This window comes from Penaeus monodon, chromosome 6 (assembly GCF_015228065.2).
Source record: "Penaeus monodon isolate SGIC_2016 chromosome 6, NSTDA_Pmon_1, whole genome shotgun sequence".
Classification (NCBI taxonomy): domain Eukaryota; kingdom Metazoa; phylum Arthropoda; class Malacostraca; order Decapoda; family Penaeidae; genus Penaeus; species Penaeus monodon.
In genome coordinates, this window is record NC_051391.1 from 11,459,708 (window position 1) to 11,467,568 (window position 7,861).

Sequence of the window (7,861 nt, forward strand, 5' to 3'; positions counted from 1 at the left end):
CAACCAGTGTGGGAGAACATCCAATTGTCCCAGTGCCAGTCAGTTATGTCAATTTTGGATGATGTGTTTATATGCAGTCTTAAAAAAGGTGATGGATTGAACGTAAACATGAGATATGAGGAAATACTTTGGGGCAGCAGGCATTAATGGGCCCTGTCTACAGTTATTCAAAAGTTGGAGGTTGATTGTTTGTATTGGGTTTTTGGAGAAACAGTATTGGATTAACTGTAACATTGATAATGTAGAAAAACATGAGAGCAGGCAACTGCAGGTATCATTAGTCAACATATCCTGTGGGAGAGGCCCCTTTGGGGGCGATTGTTATGCCGTCAAAACGTATAGAAATGAAATCCTGCTTCTCAGTGAGCGGCGTAGTAATTGTACTCGAATGTAGCTTGTTTGTTATCCAAACCATTGAAGCGAGCTTCGATTGTATCAAATGCTCTGTAAGTGCAGTCACTTGCACAGAATCTATGACAGAATGGAGGGGACCATGGGGGTGGCAATGGTTAATTTGTAAGTCTGCTTGTAGATGTGTTGGCAGCTAGTTGACATCTTGCACATCCATACCACATGTTAACTCCTACCTGATGATATCGGGGATATTTCCATAGCAACATGTCTGGTGGGAGTATCAGAAAGCTATATCGAAGCAGAGTCAGCATCAGTAGTAGGTGGTGGATTGGTGCGGGAGGACATGAGCGAGTCATGAGGACCGGAACACCATGCACACCGCTCGGCTGTGGAATAGCATCGTGAGACATGTCTAATATTCCAGCATCGAAAGAACCATGGCTACTCATCCTTAAATCCTGCAAAACTCAAAGGATGGCAAACAGAGAAGAAAGCTGAAGATGACACTTTCTAGTGGTGGATGAGGAAGGTTCCAAGTTATCGCCAAGCAGTTGATAGCTGTGTCCTTTTGATGGAATGCAATCAACAAGCTGAGTGGATGCCTGGGAGCTCCTTGGTCAAGGCTGGATCAGTGCATACAGGGTAACGTGTGAGGAGGCATATGGGAAACTTATGGGAATTTCCTGGTGATCTTGAATTTTAAAGATGGGGGATCAGAACTCCCCGTTTGTTACACTGTTGAGAATGTCTATGCGATGGTAAGAAATATTACGAAGTGAGATGTTATCGATGACATCTTGACCTCAGCCTTTTTGCGATCGAGATTGAAGGTTCTGTTCACCTCAGTCAGCCAACGAGGCGTGTTGATACTAAGCCGTAGCTTAGTATCAACTGACAGATTGTCTTTGAACAGAAGCTTGGCATTTGGCAGAAGGGGTGTGGTGCGGCGTGGTAGCTCCCGAGGCCAGCGCGACACGGCGTCCAAGTTGTGGTAGCACTGGCCATTGGCTGGTTTCCTCATAATTCTTTTCTTTATTACTCAGGGCGAGGTCTGCTTCGAGGGAGACAGGACTTGAAGGCTCCATAGTGCACACCTGGAAAGGGGGTGGTGTGCTGCAAGGATTCTGACCTCTCAAGCACAGTGGTAAATGCTATCCAAGACGTCACACAGACAGTAGTGCGCATGCACGAAAATGGCCGCTTCTGATCAACCCTGCGTTCCGTTGGGCACCTCGTAGCGATGCGAAGCGCACAATTTCAACGGAAGGGCCTGTAGCGCGATACGGTATTTTTTATGAGGCGCACAAACGCTACGGTCCCGAAAGGTGGTGCGTCTAGCAGACGACTCGTACATTGTTTATAAACACAGCTAATGTAGAATGCCAAGGAATATTTTTCGGTATTGATGCTGCCATATGGACTTTTAAGATCAATTGAAACCCAATGGGTACTTCTTGACTGGTATATGAGTACATTTTTAGCTAAGCAAAATCTGTTAAATGTAAAAGAACATGAGAGCATGATTCCTGACTAGTAAGCCCAGCTGCTGGAATATTAATGGAAAATATATGTAAAGATAAAAATATGACTGTTTTAAATACTAGCATAAATAAAAGTCATAGTAAATGTGTTTAAACAAAATTTAAAACATAAAAAGCTCGTGTGTCACTGTTTACATTCCAGCGTCACCGTAGCGTAGCGTACAAATGTATTCCGTACTTTGCAACGGAACGCAAGGCAGATGGGACTGACTGATTGAGCTGTATTTTTGTTTCAAACTACAAGTCCAACTTCAACAAAATTTCAAATTTATCTGGAGCGACCACTGGACCTCTATGTTACTCTCTACAACAGCTGGTTGATGTAAAATAAGGAGCTCTGACAGGGGTTTGTTTACATTCGAAGGGAGGGAAGGGAGAGAGTAAGAGGAAAGAAAGTAAGAGAGAGAGAGAAAGGGGGTGGGGGAGCGCGTTTGCGTGTGCATGTATTTATATACATTAGATAATACACACACACAGGCATCCACATGTAGTCGTATATACCTGTATGTGTGGTGGGTGTGTGTGTGTGTGTGTGTGGGTGTGTGGGTGTGTGTGTGGTGTGGGTGTGTGTGTGTGTGGTTGTGTGTGGGTGTGTGGTGTGTGCGTGCGCGCGAGCGTGTGTCCCGTGTGTTGTGTATGCATACTAGTACATATAATATATATGTGTGGTTCGTTTGCGTGTGCATGGCATGTGTATATATGTGTATATGTATGTTTATACTATATATATATATATAGATAATATATATATAATTATATGTGTGTGTGTGTGTGTTTGTGGGTATGTGTGTGTGTGTGTGGTGTGGTGTGTGATGTGGTGTTGTGCGTGTGCGTGTGCGTGTGTGTGTGGGTGTGTGTGTGTGTGGTGTGTGTGGTGTGTGTGCGGCGTGCGCACTGAGCGTGTGTCCGTGTGTTTGAGTATGCATACATAGTTACCATACATATATAGTGTGTGTCGTTTTGCGTGTGCATGTGCAGTGTATACTGTGTATATGTATATATAGAGACTAATATAGATATATATTATATATATATATGGATAATATATATATATGTATATATAGCTATGCATTTACACGGTATAAACATGCACATGCACACGCAAACGAACAAACACACTATATGTATGTACTATGTATGCATACTCAAACAACACGGACACACGCTCGTGCGCACGCACCGCACCACAACACACACACACCAACCACACACAACACACACCAAACACACGCACACGCACACGCACACACACCACACACACACACACACACACACACACACACACACACACACCCACAACATATATAGATAGATATTATATAGATATATATATATAATATATATATACATACATATACACATATATACACATGCACATTGCACACGCAAACGAACACACACATATATCATATATATTGGTAAACTATGTATGCATACACAAACACACGGACACACGCTCGCGGCGCACGAACACACACACCACACACAACACACACACACACACACACACCACAACACACACACACACACACAACACACCACACACACACACACACACACACACACACATACAGGTAGATACGAAACATGTGGATTGCCTCGTGTGGTGTGTACGGTATGTATGTATATAAATAATGCACACGCAAACGCGCTCCCCCACCCCCTTTCTCGTCTCTCTCTACTTGTCTTCCTCTTTACTCTCCATCCTCCCTTCGAATGAAACAAAACCCCTGTCAGAGCTCATTATTTTACATCAACAGCTGTTGTAGAGAGTAACATAGAGGTCCAGTGGTTCGCTCCAGATAAAATTTGAAATTTTGTTGAAGTTGGACTTGTAGTTTGAAACAAAAAAATACAGCTCAATCAGTCAGTCCCATATGCCTTGCGTTCCGTTGCAAAGTATTGAATACATTGTACGCTACGCTACGGTGACAGCTGCGAAGTAAACCAGTGACACACGAGCTTTTATTTTTAAATTTGTTAAACACATTTACTATGACTTTTATTTATGCTAGTATTTAAAACATTCATATTTTTTTTATCTTTACATATATTTTCCATAATATTCCAGCATCGGGGTTTACTAGTCAGATCATGCTCTCATGTTCTTTACATTTAACAGATTTAGCTAGCAAAAATGACTCATATACCAGTCAAGAAGTTACCAGTGGGTATTTCAATTGATCTTAAAAGTCCATATGCAGCATCAATACGAAAAATATCCTTGGCATTTAATTAGACTGGTGTTTATAAACAATGTACGAGTCCGTCTGCTAGACGAACACCTTCGGGACCGTAGAGTTTGTGCGCCTTCATAAAATACCGTATCGCGTTACAGGCCCTTCCGTGAAATTGTGCGCTTCGCATCGCTACGAGGTGCCAACGGAACGCAGGGTTGATTCAGAAGCGGCATTTTTGTGCATGCCGCACTTACTGTTGCTGTGGAGTCTTGGATAGCATTTACACTGTGCTTGAGAGGTCAGGATCCTTGCAGCACACCACCCCCTTCCAGGTGTGCACTATGGAGCCTCAAGTCTGTCTCCCTCGAAAGCAGACCCGCCATGAGTAATAAAGAAAGAATTATGATGGAACACCAATGGCCAGTGCTACACAAATTGGACGCCGTGTCGCGCTGGCATCGGAGCTACACGCCGCAACACACACCTTCTGCCAAATGCCAAAACTGCTGAATTCAAAGACAATCTGTCAGTTGATACTCAAGCACGGCTTAGTATCAACCAACGCCCTCGTTGGCTGACTGAGGTGAAAAGACCCTTCAATCTCGATCGGCAAAAAAGGCTTGAGGTCAAGATGTAATCGATAACATCACTTAGTAATTATTTCTTACCATCGCATAGACATTCTCAACAGTGTAAACAAAGCGGGGAGTCCTGCTCCCATCTAAGATTCAAGACTCCACCAGGAAATTCCCCATAAGTTTCCCATATGCTCTCCACACGTTACCCTGGTATGCAAGGATCCAGCCTTGACAAGGAGCTCCAGCACAACTCAGCGGTTGATTGCCATTCCATCAAAAGGACACAGCTATCAACGTTGCGATAAACTTGGAACTTCCTCAATCAACACTTAGGAAAGTGTCATCTTCCGCTTTCTTCTCTGTTTGCCATCCCTTGAGTTTTGCGGATTAAAGGATGAGTAGCCATGGTTCTCCCCCTATGCTGGAATATTAGAATGTTATCACGATGCTATTCCACAAGCCGAGCGGTGTGTCATGGGTCCGTCCTCATGACTCGGCTACATGTCCTCCCGCACCAAATACCACCACCTATACTGATGCCGACTCTGCTCGATAAGCTTTCTCCCGATACTCACACAGACATGTTGCTATGGAAATATCCCCGATATCATCAGGTAGGAGTTAAACATGTGGTATGGATGTGCAAGATGTCAACTAAGTGCCAAACACACTACAAGCCAGACTTACCAAATACATTGCCACCCCCATGGTCCCCTTCCATGTTGTCATAGATTCTGTGCCAAGTGACTGCACTTACAGAGCCTGTGATACAATCGAAGCTCGCCTCAATGGTTTTTGGTAACAAACAAGCACATGCGAGTACAAGTACTACGCCGCTCCACTGAGAGAGGATTTCATTGCTATGTACGTGTTTTTGAACGGCATAACAATCGCACCAAGGAGCCTTCCCACAGGAATGTCGAACTAATGATACTTGCAGTATGCCTGCTGCTCTGTGTTTTTGTCCTACATGTATCATATGTGACAGTTCAACAATACTGTTTTCTCCAAAACTCCATATACAACAACTCAACTTCCAACTTTTGGAATTAACTGTATGACAGTGGCCACATAAGGTGCAACACGTACGTGCACCTCATAAGATGAATCTACTATCCTCGAATATCTGTGGCATGATTTACATGGGTGATTTCAATACCGTCACCCTGTTCTAGGAAGACTTGCTGGTACTATTAAACAAATGGAACACAACTCCAGAATACATTCAGCTACATCACTGAATCACTGGGAATTGTAGGGGCACACACGTGTGGTAGTACCTCTGGACCCCATTCTTACATCATGACTTGGGGCATCTCACGTCAGTGTTCAACGAGTTCCTGCACTCTTTCAACCATGTGCTATCATGCTACCAAATCTCCCTACTACACCTCCAGTGCATATCCGACCCATATTGCAGTCCCATCCTAATATAAACCCGATCCATTTCATATATGATTAGCTTCAACATTTGACTTTCAGGCCTGCCCCCCCCAAAAATCCTCTCTTGTCATGCTACACATGCCTTATACACCAAATACATCAGGGCAGACATTTCTCGCTCCCCGACGCCCACACTGGACACTGGATACCATCTAATTCAGCAGCAAGAAAGGTAGTGCAGGATGTCTGCCTTCAGAAACAACCCAACCCCTGAGCTCTTACCATTATTCAATTAGTAAGAGATGACCTGGTGCCTGTGCAAACATTTTTGTCCAACTAGATTCTCATGGTAGAAACTTGCGGATAGCATTAACTATCAGACTCGTGTTGCACCATGTGGCATCTCATTTATAAAGTAGTGAGCTGCTCAATATGTGCAAGATCTCATCAATGAAATGGTCAGAACAATCACAAGCCAGTAACCCTTCCACCCAAAACATATAAGAGGCTCTCCATCAAAAAACTCATTAGACGCTCCCATCTCAGTGCTGCATGCTTGAGACTGATGAAGATGATGTGGTAATTAGCACAACGAACTGCAACGTGGCTTGCCAGGGGTAAGGAACAGTACGGTTGATGATGCTTTTTGCAAGGTATTTGAACGCACTTTTCATTTCATTTCTATGCTTTGGCTTCAAGACATCTTTTGCCTAGTCGTTGGCTTCCTACAAAGAGAGGACGAACACCATGGCCTCATGGAGCTCTGTACTCGTGTTCCCCCACCAGTATTGTGGCACTTAATGGTTGCTACTAAGGATGATTTATCTCGGACCAACTCATTGACTTTGGCATTAAAGGAAATCTTGAGGTGGATAAGAGGATACCAGAGGAATAGAATCATGTTCTGTTTAAGAGGGTGTTATAAGCAATACCAAAGAGTTTTAATAGTACTCCACAAGGAGGAGTATTTTTAGTCAATAGATCGCCTTCTCTCCTTACTCCCTGGACACAATGGACCCTCCCCCCCCGTTCAATACGGCTAAGCAGATGATATGGTCATTCAAATTATCCAGAAGATATGCAATGCTTCTTGCATTCCTTAGATGTGGCATTTCTTTGGTGGGCTCATATGTCCAGAAAGAGAGAGTCCTCTCTTTAGCACCATGGAGGAACACTTCAGAATCATAATAGGGAACATTCATAACATTATGCACACTGTACCTTTACCTAAGGGGCACCCAGAGTACTGATTGCACCTTTAATTTCCGCAAGAAAACGTCCTTGTGTATCCTAATCGTCCAAGACCTGCTGGCAGGACTGCAATGTCCTGAATTCCCTTAAAGTGGTAAATCAATTATGTCACAGTAGTGTAAATCCTATCCCCAGAAACTATATATCCTTTAGGGTTTGTCCCATCTCCACGAGGATTTCAAAAAATGCGCAAGAACAACATCTGCCACTCCCTCACTTGCTGAGAAGAATATACTCAAGGTAAACTTTAGCACAAAGTTGCATACCCACATTATCTCCCCATTATACTCACATCTCAGGGAACCCACCAAATGCAGATTGACAACCTTATTCGTCTCCTTTCGCCCTGAGCTATAACTGTCAGGAATGTCTGCGCAAAACATTCGGACTCTTAACATCAACATTATATAAAAGACGTGGACCCTCTTTTTCCCCCCTACAGACCCTATCCCAGATCTACACCGCTCTCCAAGTTGACCCTTGCCCCAATACAAAAGACCTTGTAAACTTTTGCGAACGCCCTTTCTCTCAGTGGCCCCGTCTCTACACTGTGGACTTTAAAGGGAAATGTAGT